The sequence below is a fragment of the Adiantum capillus-veneris genome, chromosome 26 (assembly GCF_014529385.1).
Source record: "Adiantum capillus-veneris isolate H3 chromosome 26, ASM1452938v2, whole genome shotgun sequence".
NCBI lineage: Eukaryota > Viridiplantae > Streptophyta > Polypodiopsida > Polypodiales > Pteridaceae > Adiantum > Adiantum capillus-veneris.
Window position 1 is genome coordinate 143,056,202 of NC_140956.1, and position 18,115 is coordinate 143,074,316.

Genomic DNA, 18,115 nt, shown 5'->3' on the forward strand with positions numbered 1-18,115 from the left:
TAGGTGTACAAAATCAACCCAGAAAGCTATAAAGCAATCTATAATAGGATGCTCTTCAGATTTTAAGTTGTAATCACTGCATCTTCAATATACTTCTTGCTCGGAGATAATGTAGTTTTATTAAAAAAACTTGGGTATCTTCTGTCTCTTGTGTGCTTTGTGTATACATGGGTTTGGTGTCTATCACAGAGGGGTATCAGTTTAAGAGAGATCATTTATACAACCTGTCTCATTGTGTTCTAATTGTGGTCTGTGGGTGTGCTAATTAGCATAAATGGCATGCTAATTAGCATACTGTTAATGCTAGTTAGCATACAAAATGTTCTAATTAGCATATCTTTGCTGGTTTTCAAGGAGAAGAGATGGCATCTTCCTGTATCCTGTGTATGCTAATGATAATTAGCATACTATTTATGCTGATTAGGATAAACTTATATATGATAGCTAGCATAAACATTATGCTAATTAGCATAACTTTGCCTTTTTGCAAGGAGAAGAGATGGAAGCTTTTTGTATATAGTATATGCTGATTAGTATATTGTGTTGTGAGTGGAATGCTAATTAGCATATTGTTTATGCCAGTTGGCATACCCTTGCTGGTTTAGGGAAGAAGAGATGGCAACTTTTTGTATATTGTGTAAGCTAATTAGCATACCTTTGCTGGTTTTAAGGAGAAGAGATGACAGTTTCTGTATACTGTGTGTTCTAATTAGCATACTATGCTGTGAGTGGAAGTTAGCACAAATAAAAATGCATATTATGATAATTAGCATACTATGTATGTTAATAAACATACTGTTTTTTCCAGTTGGCATAAACAGTATGCTAATAAGCATATCTTTGCTAGTTTTAAGGAGAAGAAATGACAGGTCTCTGCATCCTGTGTATGCTGATTAGCATACTGTTTATGCCAATTCGCATTCTGTGGGTATGCTAATTAGCATAGTTAATTGGCATAGATAGTATGCTAGTTAGCATAGGTTCTCTGGTTTCAAGGAGAAGAGAAAACAGCTCTTTGTATACTGTGTATGCCAATAAGCATATCATGTATGCTAATTAGCATACTGTATGCTGCTTTCAAGAAGGGATGGTAGCTTTCTATATACTGTGTATGCTAATTAGCATACTATGCTATGAGTGGAAGTTAGCAAAAGCAAAAATCACAATATGCTAATTAGCATATTTTTTATGACAGTTTGCATAGACAGTATGCTGATTAGCATACCATTGCTCGTTCCAAGGAGAAAACATGGCAACTTCCAGTATACTGTATATACTAATTATCATACTATGGTATGCTGTGAGTGGAAGTTAGCACAAACAAAAATTCTTAGTATGCTAATTAGCATATTATTTTGGCTGTGTTAGCATGAACAATTTGCTAACTAGCATAAAGATTATGCTAATTAGCATACCTTTGCGGATTTCCAACGAGAATGTACACAAATTCAATGTTTATAGGATGCCAATAGTACACATAGTATTGTATTCAAAACAAGAATAGTACAGGATCTAATCATTACTATCTAAAGTGAATGCTGGAATGGTTACAAACATTAGAAAGGCAATTTACAAATTACCCTCATAATGGTACAAAACTGCAGAGAGCCTCCTACTCTGGATAAGATCATGGTTTAGCGCGCTTGTACACTCGTTTTTGCCCAGTTTCCGTTTGCTTCTTTGTTTTGCTGAGCCTCTGGGTCTTGCTCTCTTTCTTCTTCTTGTTGAGATTTTGGTTCTTGCAACTCTCTTTCTTCTTCTTGTTGTTGATGCTTCTCTAATTTTTCTCTCTATAGCCTCTCTCTCTTATGTCTTCCAGTTTCTTCATCAGCCTCCCTTTGTCTCCTACGCATGGCTTTATTACGTTGGGCCATGTTGCGCTGGTGCATTTATAATTCCAGCTTCCTGATCACTTGATGTGAAAAAAATCTGGGACAGTATCAAACGCATTTTCAATTGTATATGCTGCATGATCCTCTGATTGCAGCCATAAGAACAGCCAGCTCTACGCAAAGTATCTATTAGGAAGTTTTGTCGTTGTTCTTTAGTCTGGTCCTCTATCTTAGAAGTAACAAGCCAACTTCCTTTAGGGTTCTGGCACACTTTGTACATACTATCGTCAATAAGTAGACTGTTTCGGGGCCCAAAGCTGCAATTCTTCCAAAACAATCTCAAATCCTTCAAGAATACAGGCTTATTATTTATTTGCCAAGGCTGGCCACTACAATGACCCTGTGTAAAAACACCTTTCAGATTATCTCGCTGCTCTTTGAATACTGTTTCTAATATTGCATTCACTTCAGGTGCCATGCTGGTGCTCCATATATACACATGGAAAAAACGGAGGCACCAATCCAAAAATTTATGGATGTCTTTGCGACAAAATACCAACCTCCTATCTTGTATATTGTACTTTATCATTTCCCCTGCATGTTTAGGGGGAATGTCCCCATGAATTGGCTCTAGAAATTGAACAATCAGGCCATTTAAATCAAGAACCAAAGCACGCCCCTCGTCTGGCAATGGCTTTGGCACGCATATTGGGTCTGGCCGTGCATACCACTCAGCAAAAATAACTTCCTCCGAGGGATGATCATAACTAAAGTACTCATTTATTTTCGTTAAGTGTTTAAGATAGCTAGCCAGGTGCTTCTCAATCTCGGATTTTTCTATTTGTAGCTATCTAGCCGTGGAAATACGCCACTTTTGTATGGTTTTGCATGCAATGGAATAATTCAAATCATATAGGGCAACTAGCTGCAATTTCTCTTGCCTTGTGACACAGAAATGGTATCGAATAAAGACATCATAAAGGACAAGAAAAAACTACTAAACTGTTGCACAGTAAAATAATATTGAAAAGAGTTTTTCCATTACAAATATCTAGAGAGATACATGCCACAGGGTGTGGAGCTTGCTAACACTACATAACTTGGACAAAAAAGGGAACAAATTCAACATAATTTCTTGCAAGCACGTGAGCGAGTGGCTTTCTTTTCACCTTTGTTGGGTTTGTTTATGTCATCCAGGGTGCTTGGAGGGGCAGCGTCCCCAGGTTCTTCCAAAATCTGTTCCATGCCACCTTTAGGCTCTTTAATTTCACTTTTTTTACAAAACCCTATAGGGGGCTATCGTCACTGGCGTCTTGCACATTCAACCCACTGTCATTCCTAAAACCTTCGTCTTGAGCACTCCTACCTTCCTCTTGCACACTCCTAATTGTTTCCTCTGAGACTCTTGTTTCATCATTTGTAGGGGGCTTGGGTTTGGGCTGAGTAATCATGATAAAATCTTCATCATCATCATCTGTTTCTTTAACATTTGCAGCAGCCTCATGCGTTGTCGCATGCTGTGGCATTACATCTACCCTTTCATGCTATCTATCCAGCTCATCAAATTCATTATTACAGAGCTTCTCTTCTTTCCTTTGGTTGACAGGTGTCTTGTCAGGTTCGCATCCTGCATCATTGATACTTGTGTATTCCATTCACCCGTTAATTTTCATCGATACAATTATGATTTCTTGTATGCATAGTGTGACAAGTAGCATTCCATGTATGGTAGGCATCTATATCTTGTAGACATTCATATTGTCTATGCTAACTAGTATACAAAGTGTGCTAACCACCATGATCAATATGCTGACTAGCATACAAAATATGCTAACAAGGAAGTGTGAATATAGTGTGTATGCTAACTAGCAGATAATGTATGCTAATTAGCATATATAAAATGTTAATAGGCAAAATTGTGTGTATGTTAATGGTATGCTTATTATTGATGGTGTGCTAATTAGCATACAATTTATGCTAGCATCGATGGTATGCTAACTAGAGGATAAGTTATGCTAATAAAAATAACATCTCTGCTAACTAGCATACCATTTTTTCTGGTTAGCATATTGTACATGTTAACTAAAATACACATTACGATAACTAGCAAAGATGTATGCTAACTAGCATAGAGGCATGCTAACAAGCATACACATTATACTAGCTAGAAAAGAAGGTATGCTAACTAAACTTTGAATGCTTGTTAGCATGCACCAAATGCTAGCTAGCATACAAGGTATGCTAGTTAGAATACTGAGTATGCTAATTATCATACCTTTTTTATAGTTATCATACTTGCATGCTAGCCATCATACAAAATGTTCCTAAGCATAAAAAGTACGCTAGTTAGCATACATTGTTAGCTAATTAGCACACATGGCTAACAAGGTCTGCTAATTAGCATAACTTTTATGCTAATTATAACATTGTGTTTAGCCATGTGTGCTAACTAGCTAGCAAGGTAGGATAATTAGCATATATAATAGGATATTTAGCCTACTTTCTATGCTAATTAGAACATTGTGTATGATGGCTAGCATGCAAGTATGATAATTATAAGAAAAGGTATGATTATGCATTCTAATTAGCATATCTTTTTCCTAATTAGCATACTTGCATGCTAGCCATCATACACTGTTCTAATTAGCATAAAAAGTGTGCTAATTAACATATTAAATATTCTAACTAGCATACCTTGTATGTTAGTTAGCACATTGTGTGTGCTAACTAACATACAGGGTATGCTTATTAGCATACCTTGTATGTTAGTTAGCACATTGTGTGTGCTAACTAACATACAGGGTATGCTTATTATATTAGCATACCTTGTTTGCTAGTTAGTACACTGTGCATTAATTAGCTTATTTAGCATGCTCATTAGCATACTTTGTGTCTAACTGGGAAACTCTCTATGCTAGTTAGCATGCATAGTTTGTTAATTAGCATAGAAGGTATGCTTATTAGCATACACATTATGCTAACTAGCATACAAAAAATGCCAACTAGTATTCACAATATGTTAGCTAGGATAACTATCTATGCTAACTAGCATACACAGTATGCTTACCACCATGACATTGTATGCTAGCTATATCTCATAGTATGCTAACTAACATAACTAGGTTTGACAACTACCATACACAATATTCTAGACACCATACCCAACTAACTATCATACCTTCTATCCTAACTAGCATAACTAGGTTTGACAACTACCATACAGAATATGCTAGACACCATACCCACTAAGCTAACTAGCATACCTTCTATGCTAACTAGCATACACAGGGCTAGTGTAGGAATCAAGCTTGCCCTATGACCTTGCCACACCATTCAGCTGGTATCCTCTGTTGGCAGGTGGAAGCTCTACATTTGGTCCCCAAGGAGCATGCAACAACAAATCACATTAGGTGATAGGTATGCTCACATGGAATTTTGAACATTGCACTGATTTCGTGTACTTCTAGTGACAGACCACAGCCCGTACACACGTTGCTTGTTGTCCCATCGCGTACCCCTCATATACACTCTGTAAAAGTGTCCATAGCTATCTTGCATTGGGAAATGGGGATGAAGGAGCCTTGTATCATCCTACCTATCTGCATGAGCATCTACAATTGACCATCACAGGCGTGCACTTTTGCTTCCTGCACCTCCACATTAATCTACAAACCAATCAAAACAGAGGCATGGTAAGTACATAGGATAGTTGTGCACATATTCAAAACATAAGGTTCAATCACAAAAAACATCGGCACTTACATGAAGACAGGTTCTGTCAATATCAATAGTAGTGGGGGTGTCCTCACTGCGAGGAAACCCCAAACCATCCAGTGTCTCCTTCAGTGTCTTCATCTTTACCTTCATCTCTATTTCTCTCCTTGCATCCACACTGTCAGTGAGGCATCACCACAATTCATTCTCAGCATCATGAAGCTTATGTCTCATAGCAAGTACTACAGGGCTGACCATAGCATGGTTTGCTTTCAAAACCCTCGTAGCTTCAAGCTCCCGATCCGCATTCTTGAGCTGCTATTTAGCATCCTGTAGTCAATTTCTGAGATGGTCATTTGCACTCATGATGTGCTGCAAATCAGAGAGCCCAAAATATGACAGATTTGCTGTCACTTTGTGAGAACTGTTAATAGAGAGCGGTGCTGCCCTAGCAGCAGAAACAACGCTCATAGCTACTTGGCCAGAGCCCTTCTCTGTTTTTTGACTTGAGGGGTGGGTATTACGCACCCTCCACTTTTCAACATGGGTGAAGGTCCTGCAAATGCTGGACAGCAAACGTAGCCCAATTGAATTGCATGATTGAGCCACTTACAATTTCCACTAGACTGAATTGTTTTACAAAACCCTTCGCAAAAACCGAATTAATTTCCATGTTGGTGGGGGGATTTTGGTACACCCTATAGTGCAGCTGAAGTACTTGGTCATACATGTCGCTACGAATGCTACTACATTTGAAGCGATATTTGATGTGATCCTTCACCTCTTTGAATACACTGAGCCACTCCAAATCTGTAATCTGCTCCCACTTCACCAATTTGGGGTCGTCACCATCCATGGAGAGGCCATGGACAACATTAAACTCTTCTGCTGTTACATAAAAATTTTCCTACAATGGGATGTTCAACTTGGGAGCCTTCCATCGGCCTGCAGACCACAGAGGATTATAAAATTAAAACCTTACAAAACCCCACTAGAATAGGGCTGTCAAGTAATTTCTACACAGACAATTGCATGGGCTCTCCTTAGATGCAATCATCTAAGCATGCACCTTGAATGCCTAAGGCAATGCACAAGCACCTGATCAGTGTGAGAGAATCCACAACTATATTGTAGCCACTGGCTACTGCAAAAACAAGCATATAAGCTGAATGCATAGTCCTCTGTGTTGATTGCAGCATATGCTTAGCAACACAATTTTCTCATGGGTGAGAGGATTCACTAAAAGATTAGTAGTCGGGGCATGCTGGAGAAATGTGTCATGCTTTGCTTGATGTACAACTTCCAAATCTGGCCCCCTCATTGAAGAGAGAGAGAGAGAGAGAGAGAGAGAGAGAGAGAGAGAGAGTACCCGAGTCCTGCTTCCCCTTCCCTGCATGCATTTACTTTGACATTGTGGATCCTTGGGAATTAGAAGCATTCAATCTTTTGCAGGGTGGAGGATAAGCAACAGAACCTTTGCTGCTCGACTTCCTTCTCAGTGGAGTACTGTCAAGATTGTTGTTGGAGGTGGCTGGATCCAGTGGTGAGCTATCTTCCACTTGGGCTAACTGCTGGCCTCTGACTGCAGACCTTCTTGCACCTCTCAATCGCTTTTCTCCCTCTCTCTGACCTGCGGCCCCTGTGTTGTGATTCCCTCCATGCTTCATGACTAAACCACTACCTCTACGTAATGACTAAGCTTAATTGTTACAGATTTTAAAAATATTACGATTCATTTTTTCAAAGTCCAAGTATTACACTTTGTATAGTTCATGATGGTGGCCCACACGCTTGAAAAAACATGACTGTCCTATCCATGTATTATTCTTACAAAATGTGCTTGTTGGCATATGTTAACTAGCACAAAAAGCGCGACACATTAACATGCTTTCACCCATTCCCTTTCGCCACTCCCTTGATATCCTTCCCTTACCTTCAAGATTGATGACACTTACTGCTTGGTGGTGGGGGTAAGTGTGGAATGAGAGTTTGTGGTGGTGGTGTTGGATATGGTTGAACGGGTGGTTGTAGTATTTTCACAGGTGGTGCTTGTTGTGGTACCCTTGGTGGTGGTGGTTCTACTCTCGGTGTGGTGAAACCTGGTTTTGTATCGATCCTCTATTGAAAATCTACCTCCTTGGGTGTGGGAAGTAATACAGAACATGGCCATCTTTGCCACAATTGTAGCAATGGTATTCTTGGTTTTTCCTTCGTTGTCCTCTCCCTTGCTCTTGATTGCAGTAGTGTGATGCCCTTGTTGCACCAAATGCACAGATAGATTCTCTAGTTGAGTATTGATGCGGCTCAATAGGTCTTGTTTCTCTTTTGATGCCTCTTGTGGTTGGTTCCTCTGAGCGACTATTGTAGTTACTGGGGTTAGTCAGACGGAGCTTAATTCCTCTGACTCGTTGACTCTTGCTTGCATGCACAACTTCTTGTCTTTAAGTTGGGCTACTTCCACTGCCAACTTCTTGTCTTTAAGGTGGGCTACTTCCACTGCGAACTCATACGTTGCAGGGAATCTCCCCTTCACCTTCTCCTTAAGAGGCAACCATATGCCAGCAATGAAATGGTTGTTCTTCAGGAAATTAGGTGCTCCTTTACCTTCCTGCAGTGAGGCAACCCATCGCTCCCACAAATACAAAAACTTGGATTCGTAAGTTGCATACTCTAGCAAACCTCCCTGCTTTAACTCTGTCAGCAACTGCCATAACTTTTTTGAGGTTACGCCTCCACCAAATCTCTTTGTATGAGGTTATGCTATATAGTATTCTTATTTTCTCTCTCTTGCATTTCTGTGAGCACAGTCTCATGATACGCAGCCACGCCTATTACACTCTTAACACTAGGTTGGTAACCTAACATGACATAAAAGTGTCCTTTCAAGGTTTTGAAAAAAAACTCCAAAACCATAGTAGATCCACTCATTTTGTAAAATCCTTTCATGAGGTTATAGTTCAAGGCCTACTACACATGTAGAAAATAAGAAACTTGTAAATTTTCTCATCTTTTGGTCACACCAAGCCTCCAAAGTTGATGGACCAAAACATTTTCATCAAAACAATCATTTCTTATGTTTTGTTGCATAAAAATAAGATTAGGGATTTTTGTAGGACTTGAGATAAATTCCCTAGTTAACTTCAATGGGTTGTTGATCAGAACATATGATTGCTTCTCACTCACTATTTTTTGTTTTTCCAAAAGAAATAGGTACAAGAAAATTGAATTTTTACCATTCTGTAAACCTATCATCAAAGTTTCTATAGCCACGCTCAATACAAATAATATATGCATGTGTTCTTAGTTCCCTATTGTCCTTTAGGGTCATAAGGAGCCATGGACAATCTCAAAAGAATAATACATCTCTTACCAAGGGGAATCTTGGGGACAAATATGAAGTGCTAAATACAGCAAACATGAAAAAACTGGGTTCAACATTATGAGTTGTAGAATCCCATAGACACTATTCAATATCTAGCCAAATTTGATCCTTATGAATAGATATGGTTACTACCTACAAAATGCATGTAGTTGTCACAAGAAACTAACAATATTGAAAAAGCTATACTTGATATACTAGAATGTTTTGTTTTCTTCTATAATTGAAAAAATCAACCATCGTTGTCTACTATGCAAAATAGGGTATTAGGTGCCCCAAAACTCAAGGAATATTAGCTTTATGTTACAATATGGGACATAGAAAATCAAAACTACATTTGGATATCATGAAAGCCACCAAAAAAATCATAGAAGAGCTAAAATTGGCTAAAAAACAGGATTTGACAATTTTTGTAATTTGGTCATAACTTACAACTTTAACATTTATTTCTCCCTAGAAGCATCAGGACATGTTAAGGACTACTAAAGATAGTTTTCTAGCATTATAGACCTCACAAACATGAATTCTAGAGTGGTATAGTTGCAAAAAGTTGAAAAAAAACCAAAAACAGGACCCGTTTTTTCACACAGTTTAGGTTGTGAAATGTTGTGCAAGGAAAAGGTTAAAGATGGAATTGATATTCCAAAAAAATGTCAAGTTTTTTTCAGCTCATGAGACAACTTTTTAGATAGATAGCACCTCAAAAACCATTTTGAAACTCTTGACATAATTCAAGGAAAATGGTCACTTAACAGGACATAAAAGTGTCCCATTACCAACCTAGTGTTAATGCTCTTGATTTTCAATTAGCACGAGCAATGCAAGATGGGGAGCTTACCTCTTGGATATGGATGATGCCACAACCTGGCAATTAGTACTTGGATGAAGGCCTTGAGTGCCTCTACAGTCTCCTCTTCTTCACTTTTCCAATTTGAGAGCTATTGTAGCCACTTATCCATGATTGATGGCATGCATCGCTACTCTTTGTTGACTGAATGTCTTTGCGAAGCCCTCCTCAGTGGGGGCACAAAATGAGAGACCGAGGTGCAAAATATATCCTGTCGCCTCTACACCAAGACTATGCATGATGGCCTTGTCATGGGAGGTACACAATAGGGACACCATCTAGCTTGGAATGAGGCTAGGATGCATGGTAGGGGGGTCGACACATAACACAAAAAAGATGAGAGAGAAGGAGAGAGAGAGAGGGAGAGGAAGAGATCACTAGAGCTTCATTAGTATAGGCTTCATAAACACCATAACACACGGAAGATGCGAGATAAGGAGAGAGAGGCAGATGAAGAGATCATTAGAGATTCATTAATATAGTCTTCATGAATACTATACAAACATTCACGAGGAGAATTTCAAATAATTAACATCTCACAAACTTATGTGTGCATGGTAAGTCAAACCTAGCCTCTTGGCCATTAAGAAACCAAAACAAATAACCATAGCCAATACTATGCCATAGTAGAACTATGTGTGCGTAAAGGTGCAGACACAAGGATGTACATATGAGAGCGTGAGTGATAGAGCTAAATGTAAGAAAGCTTTGTATGGGTTGAGGCAATCTCTTCGTGCATTTATGAGAAGTCTGAAACTCATTTGGTCAAACAAGGATTTTGTAATAGTCCAATAGAAAGCACATTTAATGTAAAGCATGAGGGTGATGCACTTCTCATTGTCGTTCTCTATGTGGATGATTTGTTGATCATGTAACAAGTGAGAGATATATTTCTGAAAGAGAAATCTGGCAACAAGTGCTCAGTCCGATAGTGAGCTTGCATAAGAGAGGTAGTCGAGCATGTTGGGTTGCAAGCAAGTGAATCTCGGCTAAGCAAGCAAAAATTGACAGCTCGGCAGAAAAATCAAAGCTTGTGAGCTTGCAAAGGGGAAGCTTTGTCAAGTGTGTCAAAAATTGGAGCATCGAGCAGCTTTGCTTGTGTGCATTGAGAGGAGTTGGAGAGCTTGAGCAAGTAAGCCAGGTGGGCATGAGTAGCAAATCAAAGACAAGGGAGTGTGTGTGTGTGCGTGCGTGCACGCACACACGTAGGTCACGATTTTTGCAAAGCTTCAGTTCTATAGTGCTGGCTTCCTTGAGCAATCTTGTGAAGCTCAATCAAGCAATGAGAAGCTCACAGAGTTGAACAAGCTTGGAAAGGTGGCTTGAGCTTGAATCGGAGCAGTCAACAAGGCTTGAGCAAGGAATCAAAAGCGCTACAATTGGGTAGCAAGCCGAGGAAACAAGGCAGCGCTGTGTATTAGCAAATTGCTGTGTATGGAGATGTGCACGCACACACACACTGAACAGGGAATCTCTTTGCAAGCGAGCAAGCTAGCAATCAATAGCACTGTTGTAAGAAAATTGGACACCCCGAGTAAAGATTCTACCGCGACACAACAGAGATTCACTTCAAAACAGTTCACAAAGACGACACGGCCCGGCGTAGTTCTATGCCAAGAGATATTGGCCCCAAAGACTGGCACCCCTTTTGGTAATTCTATTTATATCAATCTGTGTGCAAAGTACAGGAGAGTCCGTGGGTACTCACTCTCGGACTCTGCGTCCAGATGCTCTGAGGAGTGAGTCCCAAAAGGACTTATTTATTCTTACAAGGGATGCCCAAAAAGCAGAGCCCCAAAATCTTAAACTCAAAAGCTTCTCAAACTCAAAAGCTGCCAAATTCAGCCAGTGTTAATTATGGAGATCCGTACGTACTGCCACGTCAACAAATCAGCGCGTTTTGCGAAGAATCTGCCACATCAACAGTCAGTACAGATTGTGGGTGTCCGTATAATTTTCCACGTCAGCCTGTCGATACATTTTACGAGAGTCTGCCAGCAATATGTGTGTGCTGTGACATACCCCCCTCTTGAAAGAATTGTAATCGCCCTCAATTACTCCTGCAAAATAGACAGAGGCCATAAACTGTCTTAGTAGGACACTGATTGTTAATACTGACACACTAGACACGACACATCTATCACTTGTACAAAATGGCAATCACATCACCGAACATCACAGGACATCACTTGACATCATCAGACATCACATGACAAATCACATACAAATTCATTCCAAATCTCAGACCATAACCATCGGCAACGTATTTAGTAATCACATATAGATCCCTTCCGGACCTCACAGATGCCCGATTAACTAATCCTTATTGAAATCATGTCTATAGAGATTTATGAGACCAAAATGCTGCAAACATTTCGTCTTTCAGTTCTTGTGTCACGTGCACATCTAACCCTATGTGCAAGTGGACAAGATACCTCAAGTCCAAGGTTAAGGTCAGCTTAAGAAGTGTTTTGACACTTTTGTGAGCATGCGCACAAACCGTGCATGTCCAGGCACTCAGATTAGTTGCATATCCTCTGGTTGCACACAACATGATCATCAGCATTACAATCAATAGCCATCATGAGCATTTTACAGTGCACAAAACCCATTTTCCCTATTTTACAGTGACTTTGTTGGGAAACTGGGTAAGGCAATGCTAACACTACTGCTAGTGGCGTGTTTTCAAGTAACGAAGGTGGCCGAGACATGTTTTGCTTTGTCGACCAACAGATTAGTGGATTGTCAAGTAGCGACCTTCTGTCAAGCAGGCCTCTTGCAACCGCAGTTGCTGTTTTTGTGACGCTGATTGTGACATCGATGATGCTAAGGAGTTGCACAATTAGTTGATTTGTGTTTAGGATGGCTTGTATGTAGTCGGGTTGCAAGATGACAACGCTGCTTGCTCTTGAACTTTTCAGGCAAGCAGAGCAGCAAGTCCAATTCACTTTGACATTATGCATTGCAGTTGTTTGCAGCAAGGTTGTGTTTGCTAGCTTTGTGCATGTGGTATTAAGACCATCGTTCTGGGTATCTTTTTTTTTATAGACTGCAAATGCCACACCTTCTGCAGATGGAAATGTTGTGAGCTGTGATGTTGCATTCCTCTTGCCAAGCGTCATAAATATGTTGCACACTAAACCATGAAGAAGCAACAGGACAGAGTAGGACTTTTCGTCTATTCATAGTTTGAAAAGTGGCGTATTCCCGGCGTCTTTTGCGGGTAGCACGTAGCGTAGTAGCAATTTCCATTGATAAGGCCTACACTTAAATGCAATTGTGAACACAACAGATATAAATTAGCCTTATTCAAATTAGAAGGGACTAGTATAATGAAATTGGACGACCAAAAAAAAGTAGAAGGGGTGAATATAATAGAAATAGGCAACAAATCAATGTTCAAAGAACTATTGCAAACCACAATGGAACTTTTAGCTAATACTAAAGAAGGGAATGCTAATGTTCGAGACAAGTTGGAAGAAAAGAATAGAGTCTCTATAATGAATAAAAAGAGCTTCGTAGTTGTGATAAATTTTGTAGGCTTAGTGAAAAAAAGAAATGCACATTTCAGAGATGGGACGCAAGCATTGTTCCGGGTGCATATGCAAATCTTCCAGATCTTTATCTAAATCAGCGAGCGTCTTTCTTTCATACGAGTTCTCCAGAAGGTAGGAATTGTTGATTATATTCTGTATGGCTTCAAGCTCGGTAGCAGTGCTTGTTTGCATCAAGTCAAGTTTGTAATACACACAGAATTCATTGCAAAAACTACCGAGCTGATTGATGACCCATGCAAGTGCATATACATTGGTTGATTTGCTCCAAGGGCATGTAGATCTGGTATTCAATAGTTCAGCTGCTCGCCAAGGCCTTTTGGCTTACGAATATTTGTTGGTCTTCTCTCGTACGGTGGTCGAAGGGCAAGACCCCAATCTATAATGCCTACTCTTGGTATTCCCTCTTTAGTGAAGTCTAGCATAATGTTCCAAGGGTGAAGGTCATTGTGAATAACTCCATTGTCATGTGCAAATGCCAAAGCTTTTATTAGTGCATGAATCAAAGACGAAGCATGATTGATTATAACCCTGCATTGTTGCAACTCCAGTTCAATTGGTTTTTTGTGTTTTTGATCACCCATGGCAAGTACAATTTCACTGATGCTTCCTGAAGGTGTAGGCACACACTCCATCAAATCGCCAAGGGAAGATCCATTAAAATAAGGAAATATAAGTATCCATGGTGATTGAATTATATGTGCAAGAGCATGCACAATACCTCGGTGATTGAGGTCGACACTGCTCTCGATTGCGAATGATTTGAATTGTTGCTTTGCTTGACCTTTGAATTCCTTACAGCAGTACACATTGTTGGATGGAAGGAAAGAAATCCCTTCGATCTTGCATTCATAAGTGTCTCCATATGACCCAGATCCTAGTTTCCTTCCTCGTTTTATAGCCTCAAATGGAATGCCCAAGGTGACAGAGCAAAATGAGTTGAATAAAGTTTTCTGAATGTGCAAACTAGACATTGATCCTTTGGTATCTCGAAGGGTATCCTTCCGGAATTTCTTACTGAAGGTGTTCTGTGTGTCAATATTCCTTGAGCGAGTGGATTTTTCCTTTTCAAGCTTCCAGCAGTTATACCAATGTTGTAATTTCTCCATTTGTATGTCCTCTGGTAAGTCAGCTCGCAGGTCGATAGCACATTTTGGCATGTCTCCATACAGCAACATACACGTGCAAAATGCTAGTGTTTTTTGTGCAAACATCATGCATAGAATGCTGGTGTGTTGTGGAAAAATAAAAACCCATACATAAGTATGGTGTGGAGTTGGCACAATTCTCCACATTTTTTATAATACCGTAAGGAATGTGCCTTTCCCCCTCCAGTGTTGAAGCGGGACTTATGCTTTTCCTCTAGTGTTAGAGGGGCTAGTTTTTGTAGTAAAATCTTTTTTTTTAATAAATGACGATAGTTTGTTAGCTTCGTTGTCTTACATTTGATTCAAGAAACAAGCATGCATGCAGTATTTTTTAAGAAAGGACTAGCATGGCCACTTCAAAAAACTAATTGGGTGATGCTCAATAGTATAATAAAAAACAGTATAATCGAAACGCCTTCCAGTAACAATATCAGCATGAATTACTTCAAAAAAAAGTAATTGGCAACAGTATAATCGAAAAGCCTTAGACTAACAATATCATCGTGAATTATTCAAGGTGCACGTAGACTCCCTCTATCTCTCTCTCTCTCTCTCTCTCTCTCTCTCTCTCCTCTCTCTCTCTCTCTCTCCGACTGGGAGTCAGCCAGAACATCGAAAAGCCTTTGAATAACAATATCTTCGTGAATTGCTTCAAAAAGTAATTGGCTGCTGCTCAACAGCATAATCGAAAAGCCTTCGAGTAACAATATCTTCGTGAATTACTTCAAAAAAGTAATTGGTTGCTGCTCAACAGTATAATCGAAAAGCTTTAGACTATGAATATCATCGTGGATTATTTTATTTGTCTCCCTCTCTCTCTCTCTCTCTCTCTCTCTCTCTCTCTGTCATATCCCAGCTCCTCTTCAGCCTTAAACTAACAATATCAGCGTAAATTTTCTTGTGTCGGCACAGGATCTGTTTTTAGTAGTCGTTCTCTCTCTCTGTCCCTCTCTCTCTCTCTCTCTCTCTCTCTCTCTCTCTCAAAGCGCACCACAGTTCCTATTCATATCGACCAAGGCAATTCCAATCACCCCTGCTCTTCGCCAGTTGCACGCGTAGGTGATTGCGTCCCAGACTGCAGTCCCCCACCTCTCTCTCTCTCTCTCTCTCTCTCTCTCTCTCTCTCTCCAACGTTAAAGCTCTCTTCTTCTTCTTCTTCTTTTGTGGTCTGGGCGGCAGTCCCTCTCTCTCTCTCTCTCTCCGGCGGTCCACTGCCCTGAATCATACCTAACTAGGTATGTAGTGCCTCCCTCAAAAAAACTCTTGATGCTGAGGAAAGTCACAAGGTGGGAATTATTGTGAGACTTAGTCCAAAACTTCTTGTGCGCTTGTGACATGCTCATGGCTTTCTTTCAAGAAAACTCACAAAAGCAAGAACTAATCATCACCTGATTTATATGTTATTGGATACAAAACAATAGCAACATTTATACAAATCACAGAAATGTCAAGAGTGTGCTGCCTAATTACAAATTACAAATGATCAATCCACTGCAATTAATTGATCGTCAGCATTGCTTATCGTGAATTCTCTCTCTCTCTCCGGCTTCGAGTCAGCCAAGTAGGATATCATCGTTATGTTTTTAAACGAACAATATCATCGTTTTTTTTACCTTGTTTTTAAACCTGCACTGCAAGAAGCTTGCCCCTCATACTAACAATATCATCGTTATTGGTTTGGTTACTACCTGCGCTGCAAGAACCTTGGGAGCTCACAAGGGTCATCGTTTAAGCAAGAAAAATGTAGCTGTCTACCGACAAGTGCCATGGAGCGTGAAGAGAAGCCTAGTGGATGCGCACGAGAGAGAGAGAGAGAGAGAGAGAGAGAGAGAGAGAGAGAACTGAACCAAAGAAACATCATGAGAACAAAATTCACAGTATTGACATCTTCTCTAGCTAGACGGGGACTCTTGCAACTAGAAGCACAAACGGCTTGCCTTTTACAGATGTAGGGTCTTGCATGTGCCTCCGGACTTCCAACAGCTAGCCGAATCAAATAGTATGGCGGTGTTTGGAGCAGCAGGTTGGCGAGCCTGCAAACCCCCATGCAATTGATGCACTGGAACAACACGGCCTGAAGTTTGCGCAGCTTCTCTCTCTCTCTCTCTCTCCGGCATGGAGTCAGCAGTCCTCTCTCTTTCTCCCCCCCTCCACCGGGCAGCAAGGAAAACGCAGAAACGTAGCAGCCTCCTCTTTTGCTTTGGGGTGCGAGTCGCTCATGCAGCAGTCGCTCTCTCTCTCTCCCTCTCTCCCGGTAGTAGCACGCTTCTGTCTTTCTCTCCCCGGCAGTAGCATGGAACAAAAAAACGAGTAGCACGAAAGAATTACCTGTTCTCTTCTGCTTTGCGTCGTCAATTGCTCTCTCTCTCTCTCTCTCTCTCTCTCTCTCTCTCTGTGTGTGTGTGTGTGTGTGTGCGCGCGCGCTGCTTAGTTTACTGCACGGTAAGAAGGACGCGCGGCTGTTATATAACATGGTGGCTGCTTTTCTAAGGTGGTGGTTGCACCTGCTTTTCGGCATATTTTTAGCAAAGCAGTGCGCCACACGCATGCCCTTTTTTTTTACTTACCACTAGCGTCATCTCCTCCAATGAGGTATTGCCAAGTGGCCTACTTCTCCTTGTAGGATTGTCAAAACCCATATTACATAATCAAGGTAAAAATGAGCTCCAATTTTGAAATTTTGCATTTAGAAACAAGGTGAAGAGTTTAGGATGGCCTCAAGAAAGCAACAATTTTTGTTGTGATAGCAAACAAAAGTGGGGCTAAAGGGCAACCCTGCCTAATAGACCTCATCAAAGTAATTACATCAGTCAACTCCCCTTTCACAAAAATTTTGGCAAAGGCATTTCCAAACAGAACATGAACAAACCCGATGAAAGTTTCCAATGGGGTAACTTCCTCCTCTGTCATAGAAGTAGGTTTGTAAAGTGATCTCAGATGGGCAAGTTTTTGGGCTATTGGGGATCCCAATGGGGTTCAAGGTAACCATGGTGCAAAGGTGGGAGTGGATTATGGACAATTTCCAAAGGAAAGTGTTTATATGGCTTGCATTTCAACCCTCTCTGGCTTCTAGGACCTTTGCATTGAATCATTTTTTGCTTTGTTCTTTGATCTATTTCCTGTCATGTTGGAAACCCACATGTACCCAAATCAAGCAGGTATTGTCTCTGGCTAGAAGGTTTCTTTGGAAAGGCTCAGAGGACTCTACTAAAATTCCCAAAGTTGCTTGGAAGACTTGTTGCTTACATAAATCAATGGGTGGCTTAAGCATACTGGATATATACGGCATGGCAGTCAAAATGGCAGGCAATTGGATTGTTAGAGCCATAGAGAGTGGAGATTTTAGGGCCTGTTTGATAAAAAGACACATTCCTAAATTTTGTGTGCAGGACTACAAAAGCTTGGAGAAATCTCTCTCTTTGGAATGTGATCTCCGCTGGTTGGAAATTCAAAGCAATAGGCTCCCATCTTGTTACTAGAATGTGGGATGCTTGGTTCAGAATCATAGAGGTTTTGCACTCACCCCACTCCCTTTTGTTTGATTGTTCTATGCTTACCCAGGATTCTAGCTTTTAAGACATGTTATAGGACTATGAAGGTAAGTTGTTTTAAAAAACAACTATCTTTTGGCAGGAGAAACT